Source organism: Tamandua tetradactyla, chromosome 10 (genome assembly GCF_023851605.1).
Source record: "Tamandua tetradactyla isolate mTamTet1 chromosome 10, mTamTet1.pri, whole genome shotgun sequence".
NCBI classification, from domain to species: Eukaryota; Metazoa; Chordata; class Mammalia; order Pilosa; family Myrmecophagidae; genus Tamandua; species Tamandua tetradactyla.
The window spans coordinates 92211750-92229835 of NC_135336.1; the positions used below are offsets into that span (position 1 = coordinate 92211750).

Here is an 18086-nt window from a genome sequence, read left to right on the forward strand (position 1 = left end):
AAGGAAGAAATGAAGCTGACGTTATTCCCACACAACATGATCACTACATGATTGTATAAGTAGAAAACCCTAAAGAACTTACAATCATACTATTAAGTAATTTTAGCAAGATTATTGGATGTAAGATTTAGAAAAATCAATTGTATTTCTATATACAAGGAGTGAACAGTTAGGAAATGAAATTTTAAAATAGCATTTACTATAGCTTCAAAAATCAAAACCGTAGGAATTAATCTAAACATAATTTCTGCACAGAAACCACAAAACATTGTTTTTAATGTTATAATATTAATTGGATAGATTATGTTCACGGGTGGAATATTGCAAAGACATCAGTCATTTCCAAATTGGTCTATATATTCAATGTATTCCAAATAAAAATCTCAGCTTTTTTTTTTTCTAGAAATTCATGCACGGTTCTAAAACTTATGTGGAAATGTAGGACAAAAAAGCTATGGTACTTTAGAAGAATAAATTATATGCAATCAGTGTCCCCTTAAGTTCACCTGTATATTTTCTTTTTTTATTTTCCCTAATTCTTTTTGCATTTCAAACTTCCCTTCTGTGTTCATTTCTTTTCTTCCTGAATTTTATTATTAAAAGTCCCTAATAAATGTCTGCATGGTAAACTAACTCAAGCTGGCTCAATAGTTCCAGGGTGATAATTGTCTCCTTCAGCATTTTGAAGGTATTATTTTACCTTCTCCTGGATTCTATTGCTGATTTTGAGAAGTCAGCTATCAATCTAATTGTCACTCCTTTGTAGATAATCTATGTATTCTCTTTTTAAAATCTTCTCTTTTTCTTGGTGTTCTACCAAGTGTAACATACTTTTCATTGATTCTGCTTAGTATACACTGGGCTTGCTGAATCTGAGAATTCGTGTCTTTCCTTCTTTGAGGAAAATTCCAAGCCATTATGTCTTTGAATATTGCGTCTCCCTCATTCTCTTCAGTCTCTCTTTTTTACTATACCCATGTAAAGCCTTTACAATCTGCCCTCCATACCTCTTAATTTATCTTTCTTATTTTCATTCTTTGCTTCTCTCTGCCATGTTCTGAGTAATTTCTCAATATCTATCTTTATCTGTCTAATTTCTGTTTAACCCAGTTGCTTGAGTTCCTACTCTCAATTATTACGTTTTTCATAAGCAGAATTTTATTAATCTTCCTGGCCTTTTATAATCTTCCTGGTCTTGTCCCTTAGTTTTACTTTCAGTACTTTGTTTCTGTAATCATATACATATACACTTTATATTCTCAATAATTCCATCATCTGGAATATGGATCTCAGTGCCATCATACATAGAATGAATTCCAGTTCCAAATCCACGTAAGAGCAGCTCAAAGTTAGGAATTCTCCAGACTTTTATCTTTCTTCTTCCTTGTACTCAGAAGCAAGGCCTACATTGCTAAGAATCCCCACTTTTTACCTGCACAAGACAGGATTACTTCGCGGTCCCCTGCTTCTAGATGTCTTAGCTTTCTGGAGGGAGGTCTCAGGTTTTGTGGAGGGGACTGCCATTTCTGAATCATCCTTGTACCTTCCGTGAGCCCCAGACTTCATCTCCTATATGTTCCTTTATGCACATCTGTGCACATGCACATATTCACACTCCAGCCTGTAGATGAGTCCAGGGTGATGCCAGCATGGACACTCATTTGCTCTTCTAGATTCATATCTGGGCTTGAAAGAGTTTCCTCACCTTAAGGCCAGGTCACTGAGGCATTAATTTTTCTTCTATTTTACTCAGTGTTTTTAGATGCTCTGTACTGAGGGGTTCTCCCCAGACATGAAGATTCTCAATTGTTTAGGCTTTCCATTTCATCAATGAGAAAAAGCATACTGTTGAGCCAAATGACTTGTGGCAATGTGACTTAACAAGCAGTGGGGGACCCATAGATCTCAGAAGGGTTATGAGTGAAGTGGGAGAAAAGGAGCCTTTCCTGTGGAGCTGGACACACAGAATCCTAGGATGCAGTTAGGGATGAAATCCACATCTGATTCCCAAGGTCGGTTCTTGGTGTAGGCTTTCTGACAGCTTTCCTCAGAAAACACAGGCAGAACACTGTCCACGAGAGCACCAACAGGGATGCTCCCCCAAATTCCAGAACTGGCTTGCAGTGTAAAGAATTCAGGAATTTATACATTCAGCAAAATGCTTCTGACCAGATTATTAAACTGGAAAATTAATCAGGCGTTTCCCCTCCTCCAGGAACTTCACGTACCAGACTCACCTAGGCTAGTTCTTTGCTTCCAGACAGGTGAAAAAATAAAGCACACTCTACCATACGTCAATTTTGGAAGACAGCCAAGGTGAAACTCAGCTTTTACTGAGCAGAAGCCCAATTTCTAAGATTTCTGCTGCTGGACCCCAGCATGCCACCTTCATTTCCTCCTGTGTCCCTGCTGCATCAAACCCTGCTCTCTTCCATCACTGACCTTTCTTTATCCTTTTCTTCCATTAAGCCTCCCCTGAGTCCCTCTCTTTCATAGCCAGCCCTCTCCTTCATGATTTTGTCAATGCATTAAGATATTTCTACTTTTCCACCATGACAAAAATGCTGCAATAAACGTTCTTATTCATAAGTGTAAGTTTCTCCAGGAAAAATACCAAAAACTGGGACTGGTGGGATATGCATATTTTCCAGTTTCCTAGATGTTGTCAAAAGGCTTTCCAAAGTGGCTTACCAATCGCCCCACCAAATTGTCAACCACAAGGCATGAGTGATCCCAGGTGTTCCATATTCTTGCCAATGTGGTATCATCAGACTTTAATTCTCAGGACCTATCTACAAGTCAATCCAGTAAACTCCTCCCTTTTGACCTGCTAGTGGGTAACAGGTAACAGTTTGCATTGTCCTGTGATCTTCTGGACATTGAATCTTAGAGCAGGAGTCCATAATCCTTCCTGAAGAGTGAAGATTGATTCCTCCCAGCAACTGACTGGAGGAAGGTGTTGGTCTGGCTCAACCTTGCCTTGAGTGAGAATACACATCAATGAGAAAAGGAAGGAATGCTAAGGCTTTGTGAGCTAGGAAAATCTGGGCAGTCACTTATACTGTTTACCAGTAACAGGTCTTGGGGATGAGGTCAGCAGTGGCACCAGCCCTCCAGTCAGTCTTCCTGCTGTCTCAGGCATAAATTCTGGATAATGGGAATCTCAGGTCCTATAGACAAAGGTCAGGGAGACAGCTGGCCTTTTGCTGACTCTGTTGGCAGTCCAAAGGAGGGCAAGCAAAAAGGGGCATGGAGAGAAGAAATGATGGAAATGAATGTTCTGGTAAATCTCTGTGCATATCTGGATCTGTCATTCCACTTGTCAGCATCTAGAGGCACAAAGTCCAGTCTCAGGAAGTAGATAATCTGGGAGATTTTCTACTCACTAGTCCTCTTGCTCTAGGCTCCTTAACTGTTAAATGGGAATATTATTATATATTTTATCAGGTTGCCATGAAAAATAAATAAGATAATGCAAGTTAAATACTGGTGCATGGAAAAGACTCAACAAATGCTAGCTGTTATTCTTATCACCATCATTATTGTTATTTCAAATCATACCTTATGAACAGCTCTGTCAGAGCAGACTGCAAACTGGCAGCTGGTTTTCATCCTGTGCCTCAAATGGTAGTGGCTGCCTGTTGAGAAAGGCTCCAAAGTCCCCATCAGGTTCATCCAAAAGCAGCAGTATACTGTGACCAAAGGTAATGTCTGCCATGGCTCAAGACGCGAAGCAGTGGCAAATGTGCCATGCTATGCATTTCACAACTCATCCAGTAGGGAATCTTAATTCGGGAATGGTCCCATTTCAAATTTCCAAGAGAGAACCTAGACACTGACCAAAAAAGGAAGATTTTAAAATAAGGAACTGCACATATCAGGATAGATAGATAGATAGGTAGATAGATAGATAGACAGATAGATAGATAGAATTTCCATTTCATCATTCCTGACTGCTTTGCCCACTTGCATTGCAATGGTGGGTAAGCCTCAGATGGACTCATCAAAGGAGAAGCTGGCACTTAGATTTCAACAGCTGGCACTACAAAAGCAGAGAGCCCAAGTATGGAACTAGATCCTGTGGGAACACAGTGCAATGGAAAAAGCTCAGGTGATGCAAAGGCCAATATTCCAGCTTTGGCTGGGTGAGTCAAGTGACTTCTCAAGGACCTCGCTACAAGTTTCTTTAAAAAGATGGGTGGAGTAAATGATCTCTTAGGTCCCAACCAATTTTATTTTTTATTCTAGGAAAGAGAAGCTACTTCTTATATTAATTATATTTTTGAAACAGAGAGAAATATGCAAAGATGTGTATATGTGGACAGTAGTAGATCCCAACCTTCTTGAAGGGCATAGTGCAACATTTTCATAGATTCCCAAATGGTGAAGTGGTACTATAGCCCAGATTTCTCCTGGAGTTGAGATTTAGGCAATGAAAAAATGGGTTTATCAGTAGAAAAGATGATATTATATGAAAGCATGACTTAGAGAACAAGTTACCTTGAGAAGTGGACTCGGGGAGGAGCTACCTCATGTACTATGCATTATGTCCCTGCTGTCCACCCCCAGCCCTACACACATATATTCAAACACAGTAACTTCTCAGCCCATGTAAATCAAAGTCATACTTCAACAAAATTAAAAACTAAAACTACATTTCATGGACCTCTATAAGTACAACTACAGATTGTAGTTATGATTCTATCTAACTATCTATTTAAGAAACTACAACTCTTAAATTCACCTCCAAGAAGTTTCTATTGCATATAAATATATAAAGTACCAGATAATCATTTCTCTGTAGTATGTTTTAGTAATACAGCATCAAGAAAATAAAATAATAAAACGTGCAGATCCTTTTACGAACAGCTATAAACTAAAAATGTCATAATAATTTCCCAAAACCATAATGAATTTTGTCCCTGTCCTTACTCAAATGTAATAACAATAACATATCATACAGTATTAATGTAAACTCATAGGAATGGTTTTTAATAACCATCCTGATCTTCTGAGTGAGGCATGTTCCTTTCAAAGTAACCACTTTGGGAGTGGTTGTCCCTTATTTTAGGTCCCTTTTGGCCCTTCTCCTTAGGAATTGCTTTCCAGAGCCAATCATAGGAAGGAAACCAGGCCCAATTGTCTGTGCACCTCTTTTTTAACCCAAAACAATATTTTCCAGATTCATCATTCACCTTACAAAATTCAACTCAAGTTTCACAAACCATTTACAGAGACTTGGCTCTGAGTTACTCTGTTGTTTCCCACAAGCCAAATCTACACTCTGTGAAAGAAAATTGACCACTGTTAAAGTTACTGGAAAGAGTGCACACTGATTTGAAGACAATTCCTCATGAACAAGTCAAAAATATTTTAGACTTTGGCAACGTCCATAGAATATATTCATAACCTCCTTCAAGGGACTGTGTTTAAAGGGATGGCATTCATTTGGGTTGCTAAAATTGCCAAGTTATATGTGTTCAATCCCTAACCCCCTTTTCTAAATATACCCATTCTTGAGCCTCACCTCCTTTCCCACACTTATCAAAATAGCTAGGTCAAAAGCACCAATTCAGAGAGTCCCCAGCATCATAACTGCCACGTGGGGATGTCTGATATCCCACCAGCTTGTCATCCTGGGCCAAGAAATTCTGATATTTGCACATCTGATATTGTCCGCTGAACATGATTTGCTTATTTATATTCCTACCTACAGTATAAAAGACTGGGAGGCAAGACATTTTCAAAGGCATCATCAGGGGAAGAGAACAAACTGAGATTTTGTTTCCATTCGGAGAGGACAAAAGAGGAAGTGACAAATAAAATGTCCAAATGCCATCTTCTTACTCATAATTCTACCAACTGGCTGAATAGAGAATGCCAAATCTAGGTTAGATCGGCTCCTCTTTAGGAAATAGGACATTTGAAATCTTCTCTCCATTTCTGTCCTTCCATTGACTGTGAAAAGGTCACCAATGGCATCACAATTACCACCCTTAATAGTTTCCAATCTGTCCTCATCCGGCCTGACTTCCGCAGCATTTGACACCTACCCCCCCCCATTGGTCCCTGCTTCCCTTCTGACATAGACAACTCCTCTCTCTCTACTGCATTTTGGTCCCATATGATGATTTGGATGTCCCACTTTCACTTCAAATTATATGCACAAATGCGAACATCCCCACCCCCAGAACAGGTTGGCTCCCACTGCCAATTCCTTCATTTCTATTCATGTAGCACCATTCTCTTAGTCATCTGAGCACAGAACCTAGGGCCTCTCTTTGCCTCCTCCCTTTCCTTTTCACTTACAACCAGCCACTATTCCCAGTGATTTGGCCTCCCCATGTTGCTCTTGGCCCACCCAAGGCCGACCTATCACCTGGCCATTCTCTCTCCTGTTCTCTTCTCCTGAGAAATCTACCCACACTTCAGTTATGGATCAATCTCCCCAGAGCGCTGCATAAAACATGTTCCAAAAGTTTCAATGACTACCTATTTCCTACAAAGTAAACCCCATGGGCTTTTGCTTGCTAGTCAGGGCCTTTGTGGTTGGTCCTTGTGTTAGATTCAGTCGTCAACTTGGCCAGGTGAGCATACCTAGTCTTGTTGCTGCGGACATAAACCAATGGTACGTGAACCTTATCTGTTGCTAATTACATCTGCAGTCAGCTAGGAGGCGTGTCTGCTGCCATAAGTGACATTTGACTTAATTGGCTGGTGCTTAAATGAGAGAGCGCAAGGTAGCACAGCCTAGCAGCTCAGCATTCCTCATCTCAGCACTTGCAGCTCAGCCCAGGCCTTTGGAGATGCAGAAAGAAGTCACCCCGGGGAAAGTTGTTGGAACCCAGGGGCCTGGAGAGAAAACCAGCAGAGACCATCCTGTGCCTTTCACGTGAGAAAGAACCTCCGTGGAAAGTTAGCTGCCTTTCCTCTAAAGAACTAACAAAATAAATCCCCTTTTATTCAAAGCCAACCCATCTCTGGTGTGTTGCATTCCAGCAGCTAGGAAACTAGAACAGTCTTGGTTTAAACTCACCAATTTGGACAGCTCTGTTCACTTCCTGGGCACTCTTATTAGAGGGACTTCATCTTCCCTGCAACTGGTTTCCATCAGGGAGGAAATTTCTCTAAACTTCCTGGCTCCCTGCCTCTTTACTGACTCCTCCCCAAGGCAGGAAGAGTGAGTTAACCATGTGTTTAGTTTGGGAGAAGAAACAGGACACCCATAACCCAGCATTCTTCTCTTTCCTCTTTCTCTTGAGAGCCGAGCTGCCCACATGCCCTTCCAGGCCGATATTTACAGAGATAGCCCCTTCCTGGGGGGAGGCTGAGGTGGTCCAGCACTGCCTGTGATTGCATTAGGAAATATTTGCTGCCAGTATGACCTACATCCTTCAATGGCAGATTTTTCAGTAAAAAAAGTGATAGATTATTTTTGCCTCCCATCTTCCTTGTTCTTTGGTTTTATTTCTCAGTTGGTGCAGAACTTAAAAAAAGAAAGAGGGAGGTATTTACTGGGCTTCTTTGGCCCCAACAAACTAGACTTTTCCAGCCTCTGTCTTTGCCCCTATCATTCTGCATAGTACGGGATTTGGCCTTCAAAGAGAGCTCCGGCTTTTGTCCTTGCTTCTGGGTGGGGGTGGGGGTGGAGGTAACCTCTAAACCCTGGGAATTTCCCTAGTGATAGAGATGTCTTCATGGTGGGACCCTTGGGCCACAACTTATAATTTATGCTAATGGGGTGGCTCAGGGTGGGGCCACGCCAGAAAGATCAACCACACAATTAGAGGGTTGAGGCTTTGGGCCATGTGGTATCAGTCTGACATTTGAGGAGGGGAGGGGGAGCTAAAGATTGAGTTCAAGCACAAGGGCAATAATTCAACTAAGCATGCTTCAGTAATGAGGTCTCAATAAAAATTCTGGACACCAAAGTCAGATGAGCTTCCCTGTGCAGACTGCTACACATCCATGCAAGAGGGTAATGCTTCCCTGAGGATGACAGAAATTTTGTATTTGGAAGCCTCCTAGATCTCACCCTCTGGATCTCTTCTTTTTGCTCGTTCTGATTTGTACCCTTTTTAAGTAATAAAAGGGTAATCTAAATATAGCATTTCCTGAATTCTGTGAGTCATTCTAGCATATTGCTGAACCTGAAGGTGATCATGGGATCCCCAAATATGCAGCCAGCTGGTCAGAAATGAGGGTGGTTGTGCTGGTTTGAATCTGTTGTATACCCCAAAAGAGCCAAGTTCTTTTTAATTCTCATTCAACATTGCTGGGTGGGATAATTTTTATTGTTTCCATGAAGATGTGACCCACCCAATTGTGGGTGGTTGCTTTTGATTAGATGTTTTTCATGAAGATGTGTCTCCACTCATTCAAGGTGGGGTTGCTTACTGGAGTCCTTTAAGAGGGAACCATTTTCAAAAAAGTTCAGTGACAACAGAGCCCACATAGCCAGAGAACTTTAGAGATGCAGAAGGAAAATGCCACAGGGGAAGCCTTATGAAATGAGACAAAACTAGCAGATGTCACCATGTGCATTTCCAACTGACAGAGGTATTCTGGACCCATCAGCCTTTCTTGAGTCAAGGTATCTTTCCCTGGATACCTTAGTTTGGACATTTCATAACCTTAGAACTGTAACTTGTGGCTTAATAAATTCTCCTTTTTAGAAGTCATTCTGTTTCTGGTACATTGTATCCTGGCAGCTTTTACAAGCTAAAACAGTGGTCCTGGGGAACTTGTGGGGACTGATCATTCAGATTTTATAGTTGTATCCTAACTATTTGCACATTATTCTCTCCTTGGACTACCTAATCCATCTCTCTCTTTGTCTAATTTTTACCCTCCTTCTAGACCCTCTTTAAGTCCCACATTACTATGAAGCCTCCCCAGACCTCTTCCTCTGAACTTATGGTTCCTGGCTATACCACTTAGCAATCATGTAGTGCCACATAACAGTCCTTATAAAGTCATCTTGCATGTTGGTTGAATACTCACCTGGTTATGTTTTGCCCCCCTGGCAAGCGATCCCTTCAGCCTCATCATGATTCCTAGCCTCCCACCTCCTGCATAGGGTCTTGCTTAAAGTAAGCCATGGGTGACTGCATTGTTTAATTAGTCCGCTGACCATTCATGGTTCTTTTCTCACCTTCTCTTCTCAGCCCTAGACACTGTGGAGATCCAGGTTGTGCCTTCAGGGCAACACTAGTGTGACCCTCTTAACTTCTGATGCTTTTTATGTGATCTTGGGCAGCCGTGCCATATGAAAAATGAGGAAATTATCACATTGGCTTAGGAGATTTCCAGGGACCCTTTTCTCTGAAAATAGTTCTATTCTATATCAAATAATTTTGCCTTGAATACTGCAAAACTACAAGGTAGGATGCACATAATGCAGGCATGGTAGCTTTGCATCTCCTATAAGCTTAAAGCACTTTAAGAACAGGAACCAAGAGACCAGTTCCTTTAGTCTCTCCAGTAGTGCACGGTGCTGTGTGCAAGGTAGGTGCTCAGAAAACATTTGTTGGCCTGATTATTTTTCAACAATGGAAATGGTCCCCAAACTCTGCCATCAAGCTGATGTTCATTCCATGCTTATGTAATACAATATTTTCTTACTTAAGGTTAAATGCTATGCTTTAATAGAAGATATCAATAAAAGAAAGATGAGAATGATGCATATAAAGCTAATTTATAGTGTGCAGAGAGAGAGAGAGAAACATTAAGGGTAACAAAATTAGTTTTTAAAGCAAAGTACCAGTCATATTCGCAAAACTTTTCTTATTACGGTTGCTTTGCAATTCCCTAAGCCTCCATGGGTACTGAAAGGTTAGAAATACCACCTTTATTCTGGGCAATGGTTGGTGAAATAAACCATATGTTCCTGTCTTGTGCAGGGTCCTCTAAGAAAGCCCATTCTAACTAAGAGCAAAGGTATTGGGGAAAGCAATGCCATGCACAATGCAGCACAATGATTGACAGGCAGATTATTAGGCTGCCTTGGCCTCATCTGGCCTTTTTTAAGTGCAATATGGTATGCATAACATGGCATATGAATTCTAAACTACACGCAGGTCCTGAAAAGGAGACAATGCAGCTGGCAGCCTGACACCAGAGCAGCTGGGAGGAGAAGGCTTGGTTTTTGCACATTAGCACATTTGACATTTGGTATCTAAAGGGAAGAGCTAATAAATAACCCACCAACGATGACACTCTGTAATGACAGCTTTTATTACCAGCCTGTTAATCCTACCCTCCAGCTCTGTCCTCTTAGGCCATCTGGTGTTGAGTTCTTATTTACTTATTTTTATTTTCCTGGGGCTTGAACTTGGAATGTTTTCCTCCTGCCACTGTTATAATTTGAAGTTGGTGCAAAGACTAGGACAGTTGCAGGCTGGTTATAGGTGACTCAACAATAAATCTGCCCCAAATGGAAGTAGACAGGAATTTTTTCAGGTGGTCTGGGATTTGGGGCTCACTTGCACTAAGTTAATTAGCCATTCTGGGTCCAGAGGGGTAGGAGAAATTTGCCTCCTGGTTGTCACCTCTTTTCTGAACCAGTTGACTCCAAAACACATTATTGGTCACCTGTTATGTCCCATATATCAAGCTACATGCTGGGGATATAAAAATGAGACTATTTAAAATGCAGCCCATCAGTTTAAGGTCCACAGCCAACAGGCAAGCAGAGGAGGCCCTCATAATGTGATATGAACTATAATAGGAATATGTGTAAATTGCTATGGGGTCAGAGTTGAAGTGTTACCCTATTTGCCAGCTAATGGGTAAGCAGGCCAGTTTCATGGATGGTGACAGAAAACACAAAAAGCTTAGGTTATAGACAAAGGAGTTTATTACCCACAGCACTGACAGTAGCCAGAGTATCAGCCCTTGTACTTGTACCTTGAGCCCAGCTCCCACAAAGTACCACAAAAAAGGTCACATGACACCTGTACACACTTCTATAAATTATGTTACAAGAGAGGAACCCTGAGCTTAGGGAACCCGAATTTTTATAGCAGGCAGTACACACGCCTGTTTTTTTGTGTAGAGGGGACATTGTCTCTATTTCCCACTGTCTCTTTTTCTATCCTGGAAAAGATAGTCCTAAACAAGGCAGTGAGTGCCTCTGCACACAGATGTTCAGAAATGCAAGAGAACCATGGAGATTGTCTTCCAGCGGAGGCCATCAAACCAAGGGATGTCAGTTCCCCATCAAAGGATTTTATAAAGACCAAAATATGTTCAGATCTCTCAAGGTTTCATTGTCCTTTGGTTGAACTAGCTATAGGATCTTTAAAAATACAATCCAGAGTGACATCACCTGAGTAAAACTCTTAGCTGTAATCTCTGTACAGAAGGGAATATGTAACAGTGCACAGGTGTATCAGAAGTGAGGCAGGAAGAAGCATTCAAGGCCCTTCATGATCTGACCCTTGCCCACCTCCCCAGGCTTTGTTTCTGGCAACTTCCTGTCTTGTTACCTCAGATCTCCCAGTCCTCTGGTCTTGGTTCCACACCTTGTTGTTTCTCTCACCACTTTACCTATGATCATGCAGCACTCCCTGTCTTTCCCATCCAAAATCTCAGTTCATTTGACTCATTCCTCATCCTTCAAGATCTGGCTCAGATACTGCCTCCTGCAGGAAGTCCTCCTAGATCATCTCAGATTGCTGTCCTCTGTGCTTCCCATAATTCATTATGCCCATCTCTATCACTGACCTTCCATGCTGTTTTTAGTTATCTTTGCATATTTTTTCTCCCTACCAGGCTCTAGGATATCTGGAGCAATGTCTTTTTCCTCTTTGCATTGTCATCATAGCACACAGCACCAGCTAATTACCCAAAAAATATTCCCTAAAATGATGACTTTCACTTTCTTCTCCACCCCAATCTGCTCTTGATTGGATCACGTCCCTCACGAGGACATGTTCAAGTCCTAACCACTGGTTCTGTGAACAAACACATTTGTAAGTAGAAACTATTCATTACAGTGAGACCAAACTGAATTTAATGTAACTGGAGTCCTTATAAGCAGAGGAAGTTTGGGCAGATAGTAAGAGGCAGTAGGCAACAAGAGGAGACAGATAGTCATGTGACAGAAGGACAGGTTGAGTTACGGATGACTGGCAAGCTACCACCGGAACCCTACAGACTTTGGAGAAAGCATGGTTCTGCTGACACCTTGATTTGGGACTTGTAGGCTTCAAAACTGTGAGAAAAATGAATTCCTGTTTAAGCCAACCAGCCTGTGACATTTTTTTATAGTAGCTCTAGCAAACTAACACACCATCCCTGACATCACAAGTCTGAGTCTATGAAAGTCTAAAGAATCATTAGCAAATGTGAATACAGAACTCAACCATGTGCCAGAGAAAACTCAGTGAATTTCAAATAGTCCCCAAATGATTACAAGGCTGTAAAATTTAGTTCTCTTTCTCCATTATTATTCATTTATTTTTTTCTCCTCCTGAAACACAATCAACTGCAGCAGCTGCATTTCACTCTTTCTCCCCTCTCTCTTTTACCCCCTTTTATTCTTTTCTGTTGGTTCAAGATTATTCCAATAGCATGCAAGGGTGCTGTGAACCATCCTGGTAGTATTAAAGGGCCACCTCTCTCCACCCTCCTGCCACCCCCACCTTCCCTGTTCTATAGAGAAAAATGACAAATGGAAGTCCTAATGCTTTGTTTTTGTTTTGAGAGTTGGTAATGAATATTGGTGAGAGACAGCCCTGCATATTTGATAAAACACACACACTTCACCAAAAAAAGGAAAAAAAAGTTGATTGTAATGATAAAAAAGTATTTATTCCTTCTAGCTGCCAATGTTCTGTAGCAACTAGAAGGAAAAATCTGAGATGATGATATGGTAGCCCATGACAAACTCTGAGATCTGTCCTGTAGCTACTTGTTAAAGAGTGCTTTGAAAACTATTGCTGTTTTCTTTCTTTGCTTTGTATATGTGTTATATTATGCAAGAAATAATAAAAAAAATTTTTAAATGCATGCACCTTCTCCATTCCCAAATGTATATGCCCACCTACCCACAAATTTTTTCAAATAACTACAGGGACAGGGAGTTTTCAGTTAAAAAGTAAACAACACTTAACAAGATATTCAAATTATTCCCCACAAAGAATCCCCTTACTACTGTAATTTTAGTTTGCCCCAAGTTTCCAAAGTGTTGGAATGTACACTTTCAGAAGACAGCTGAGGTCCTGGAGCTCTTTGTAAAATGGGCCAACAATAGGATATGACAAAAGGGATGGAGGAGCAGATGGTATGTGATGGTGTGATGACTCTGGCCTCACTGCATGCAGGTGATAAATAGGCAGAGAAGTTGGGAAAATAGTCTCCAATAATCTGAGACCTATGAAAGTCAGCTTGACCTAGAAATGTTGCATTCATTAATTCTACCTCCTTCTGGCCCTGGACACCTCAATGTTACCTGCTAGTGCCAGTTATGGTGAACCAGCAAAATTGAATCATACATGCCATAAATACATTCCCAGTGTTAGCTCCTTCATCCTCCTGGGCACACAGGTTGACCTGAGAGCAAGAGAGAAGAGGTAGGGTAAGTAAGAGCAAATCACATTATATTTCAGACTCTTAATCTGATTTCAGTCATAGCCACCTGCTTATTCCATCTGGCTTTTTGAGAGTAAGCACCCTATCATGTTCATACCTGCATGACCAGCACTCATCATATAATATATGCTTAACAAATAAATGCTTGATAAATAAATATTTGAACAGATATTTACAGCCTAAAGTTCACCATAAATTGCTGGTGCTCCCACAGTATTTTTTCCCTCCTAACATAGAAATTTACTGTATACCATATCCTGAGATCTACAAGTTTTCAGAATAAAATTCATGCTCCCCACTTTGACCCATGCTTTTTCTCCCTCAATCTAAGGGGAACATGAATGTTTCAGGGGCAGAACAGAATGAAAACCATCACAGGGAAGTAAAGGTACCCGATGAGCTCACTCAGCCATCAACCACAGTACTAATTGATTTAGTTACGTTGTGCTTTCTGGGTTCTGGTGACTCCCATACTCAGAACCACCCTGTCCCCCTACTCACTGCCCTAGTGGAGTCCCCTCTGTCACTGTAAGATGCCCCAAGCAGGATGGGTAGCCCTGTGTCTGCCCTTGGGTACTTTACCAAACTGTATGCCCCAGATGTTGGTCAACCATCTGATACACACATGCAGTCATACAGACCTTCAGGCCAGACACTCCAGCCTGGCTGCAGGACAGCAGCCCCTACCCAACCCAACCCAGGATTTCCTCAGGGGAACGACGTCTCGCTTCTGCTCAGGAACTATTTCACTCAGTTCTCCCCCACACTAATCTCCACACAGGGCCTCCGTCATGTCTGTTACCACCTGATCGCCCTCCCTCCAGCCTCCCAGGAGCTTTGTATCTTCTATTGGGAGTTCCCGGACCTTCAGAACAGCAAAGCCACACAGGGGTATGGGGCAAGGACAGAGACTAGCTCCCTCTTCAACTCTGTCATCTGGAATTTCCCATAGTCTTACTTGGTCTTTCATGAATTTACCTCCCTCAGCCTCTTGTTCTGAGCTCACCCTCTCAGAGGCATCAGGCCATCCATCCATAGGGAGTAGGGGGAGTGCATGGTATAAAAACCTACCATTCACTTCCATGCTTCCACTGTGCTCCCATCCCTTCTCCCTTCCCATTTCAAGTGACTCCAAACTCCTCCTTCCTCTTTTAGTGCAAAATCTCAAGATCTGCCAGATAACTCACTTGTGCAATCAGTCCCTTAGAAGGTAGGAACAGTCACCCAATCAGCTCACAGAGAAAGCTCTGCAGTTCTTTACCAGGGTTGCTTCCAGGATCTTTAAGGAGCTCCAAGGCAGACAGCTGTGTCCTGGCTTCCAGGTTGACTCTGCCCCATCTCTTATTTACCTGATAAAGTCAGATTAAATCAGCATCCAAATCCACCTGTGGGCAAAGAGAAGATGAAGAGCATCACATTTCCCTTTGCCAAAGTTCTCATACTCAGAATCTGTTTAGGTTTTTATTTTGTTTTGCTTTAACATCAGTTGAAATAGTTTCCTGGCCATCTCTGTCCTCTGAACTACCAGCAGGGGTGGCCAACCCAGCAAGGGGAGAAGGGATCAGAGACCAGGCCCCATTTGTAACTCCCCAGAGGTGGCTCTGACTTAGCAGTAAGGAGAAAATGTCCCTCAAATCCTGAAAAGCTCATGGACAAAGGTCTTCATTAGTCATTAGCTGGAACTTCTGATCACCGCAGTTGAGAATTAGAAAGCCATAGCTAGTCTCCACACCAGCAGTGTAAATAGGAGCCCATATGTTTTGGCTCAAAGAAAAATTATCTCATTCCATTTTTACCAAACCTCAAGTAATTTGTCCTTGACATAGTAAATAGATGCTAGATAGATCAATGATGCATAGATATCCAGCCAAGCTGAAACCATAACAAATTCTGGAATTGCATAAATAACTTCTTTAAGATAACAAATCTGAGCAATGGTCTCCATTTCATTTTTGCCCTCAATCAATAGCCATTCTCCTTCTGTACAAAATGTATTTTGTTTAAGAGGTTCACTGCTTTCCATTGTGATGTTAAATGATTTCTTCTTTCTTCTTTTGAGACAGCAGATTTGTCACTACTTAGGTTTTATCTTGTTTATTTTTCTGATACTTTTGTTTCCAAGCAAGGTCTCCCTGTCCAACACTCACAGAGGCCAATTTATGACATCAGGACTTTGAGAAAAGAAAGAGCTTCAATGCAAGCTCGACTGGCATGGAGACCAGAAACAAGGTTCAAATCTATCTCCCCAGTCTGAGAGTAAAGGATGATTTTATGGGTATAGGAGGTGAAAGGGAACAGAAGAGGGAAGGTTTGACTTGGCATAGACTAATCGATTAATTATAGAGTTGTCTATACATTGGGAGAGTGGATTTCAGGCCATATCTTCCTTATTGAAGGACCTGTCACATTTGATTTTCTTCTGATGTCTCCCTGTCCTCATAATTTTGGTTCTGATGGAGCTGACTTCTGTTTCTGATGTCTCAAAGGTCATCTGAAGGGCAAGAGTCAATATTTTCTGTGCATGCTCAGGTTATATGACCTGCAATAGAACAAACTCAGAAGAAATAGTTACAGGAAAAGAGTCCATTGCCCACCCTCACCACCCCACAAACTGGTTTTGGCCTGATCCTGGTTTCACTTTGACATGTGCTTTGGCACATGGCCAAGAAACAACCAAAATTCAGTGGCAATTTTGTCATGAAATTCAGGAATAGAGTTTTCTCAACCTTGGCACAATTGGCCTTTGGGACTGGATGATTTTTTTTTGTGGGGGCTTATTCTGCCTAGTGTAAGATGTATTGCTGCATCTCTAGCCTCTTCCCATTCAATGCCAGTAACAACCCTTTCATCCCCAGCTGTTGTGATGGTCTGAAGCTGTATGTACCCCAGAAAAGATCATGCTCCTTTAATCCATTCCTGTGGGTACAGATCTACTGTTCTTTTTTTTTTTTTTTAGCAGGCAGGCACGGGAAATCAAACCCGGGTCTCCAGCATGACAGGTGAGAACTCTGCCTGCTGAGCCATCGTAGCCCACCTGACCTATTGTCTTTTGATAAGGTCATTCCAACTGAGATGTGACCCACCTCATTCAAGGCGTGTTTTAATTCTTTTACTGCAGTCCTTGATAAGAGGAGAAAAATAACTCATCACAGAAGCAAAGAGAGACAAAAGCTAAAAAAGAGAAACACAGAGAAACTCAAAGAGGAAGCCACTGAAGCCAGAAGCTAGAAGGCACGAAACATGGGAGAGATGGACCTGCAGCCATCACCATGTGCCTTGCTGTCTGACAGAGCACCCCAAGCTCACCTGTAACTTATCTTCAGGGAGAAAGTATTGTCCTGCTGATGTCTTAAGTTGGATATTTTTCATGCCTCAGAACTGTAAACTTATAAGTTAATAAATCCCCATTGTAACAGCCAACCCATTTCTATTATTTGCATTTTGTCAGCTTTGTGTGGCAAATACATATTCCAAAACCTACTGACTGGTTCCAGGTTAAGTTCCCATCCATCCATGCCCCAGTGCTGGGAAACTCCTCAGACAGAAGTACTAAGGTACACTCTGTTCTGGTTCTTGACAGGCCCCTGCTTCCCTCGTTATCTGGTTTCTGCCTTCCTTGCCCCTGGAGGCAGCCAGCCTCCTCAGGAGGGGCTGTGGAGCTGAAGGCCTGGTTTTGCAAAGGTGTGTGTGTCTTAGCTGCAAGAAACCAAAGTGGGTAAAGGGAAAAGGAAAGAAGCAGGCTTCTAAACCAGAGCGTGGAGAAGTGGTACAAGGCCTGGGAGGCTGGACAAAGGGATAAGGGTCAGGAGAGTGAGTGGGAGGTGAAATCCCAGAGCAGAGGCTGCTCTCTGTGGGTGTCTCTCTGACCCCAGCACAGCCTGGTGGCTGCAAGGAAGGCTGCAGTTCATGGACGAGGGATGGGAGACCTCTGCTTGGCCACTGACATCATTCACTGCCCCTTAGCCAGAGCAAGTTCAGGATCTGAAGCTTTTCTCTGGGGTGGGGGGCAGGGTGGGTGTTGATACACTGATAGCAGAAATACTTAGCCTCTCCAGATCCAGCCAGTAATCCCAGGAGAACTTGGATGGCGGGCCTGGAAGGGGGTAGGGGAGCATCCAGAAAAGCCCATATTTGCCTCAGTCTCTGTAGAATTCAGTTTATTATCAATACGATTACTTTATAACCCCATGCGTTCTGGGGAGGGGGCGTCGGAGAAGGGGATGAACAGGATCACTGGAGATTTTTAGGACACTGGCACTATTCAATGACTACATGACATAATGTATTTGTCAAAACCCATAGAACTGTAGAAAACAAAGAATAAACCCTTATATGAACTAAGGATTTTCATTAATAATAATTTATCAATATGATTCATCAACTGTGACCAATAAACCACACTAAGTCAAGATGGTAATTATATAAGAGAAACTGTAGAAGGGTTGGGGAGTGGGGGGCTGTGCACAAAGGTGGAATGGGGGGAGTTATAA

At 42.0% G+C, this 18086-nt stretch overlaps 1 long non-coding RNA gene across 1 annotated transcript; it reads right to left on the reverse strand.

Moving 5' to 3' along the window:
- Positions 1 to 3397: 3397 nt before the first annotated feature.
- LOC143648598 (uncharacterized) lies at positions 3398 to 17608 on the reverse strand. Its single transcript, XR_013158654.1, has 3 exons — positions 14784 to 17608; positions 13457 to 13557; positions 3398 to 3835 (listed from the first exon to the last, which is right to left on the reverse strand). It is a non-coding gene; the product is annotated as an uncharacterized LOC143648598 (long non-coding RNA).
- Positions 17609 to 18086: the final 478 nt, after the last annotated feature.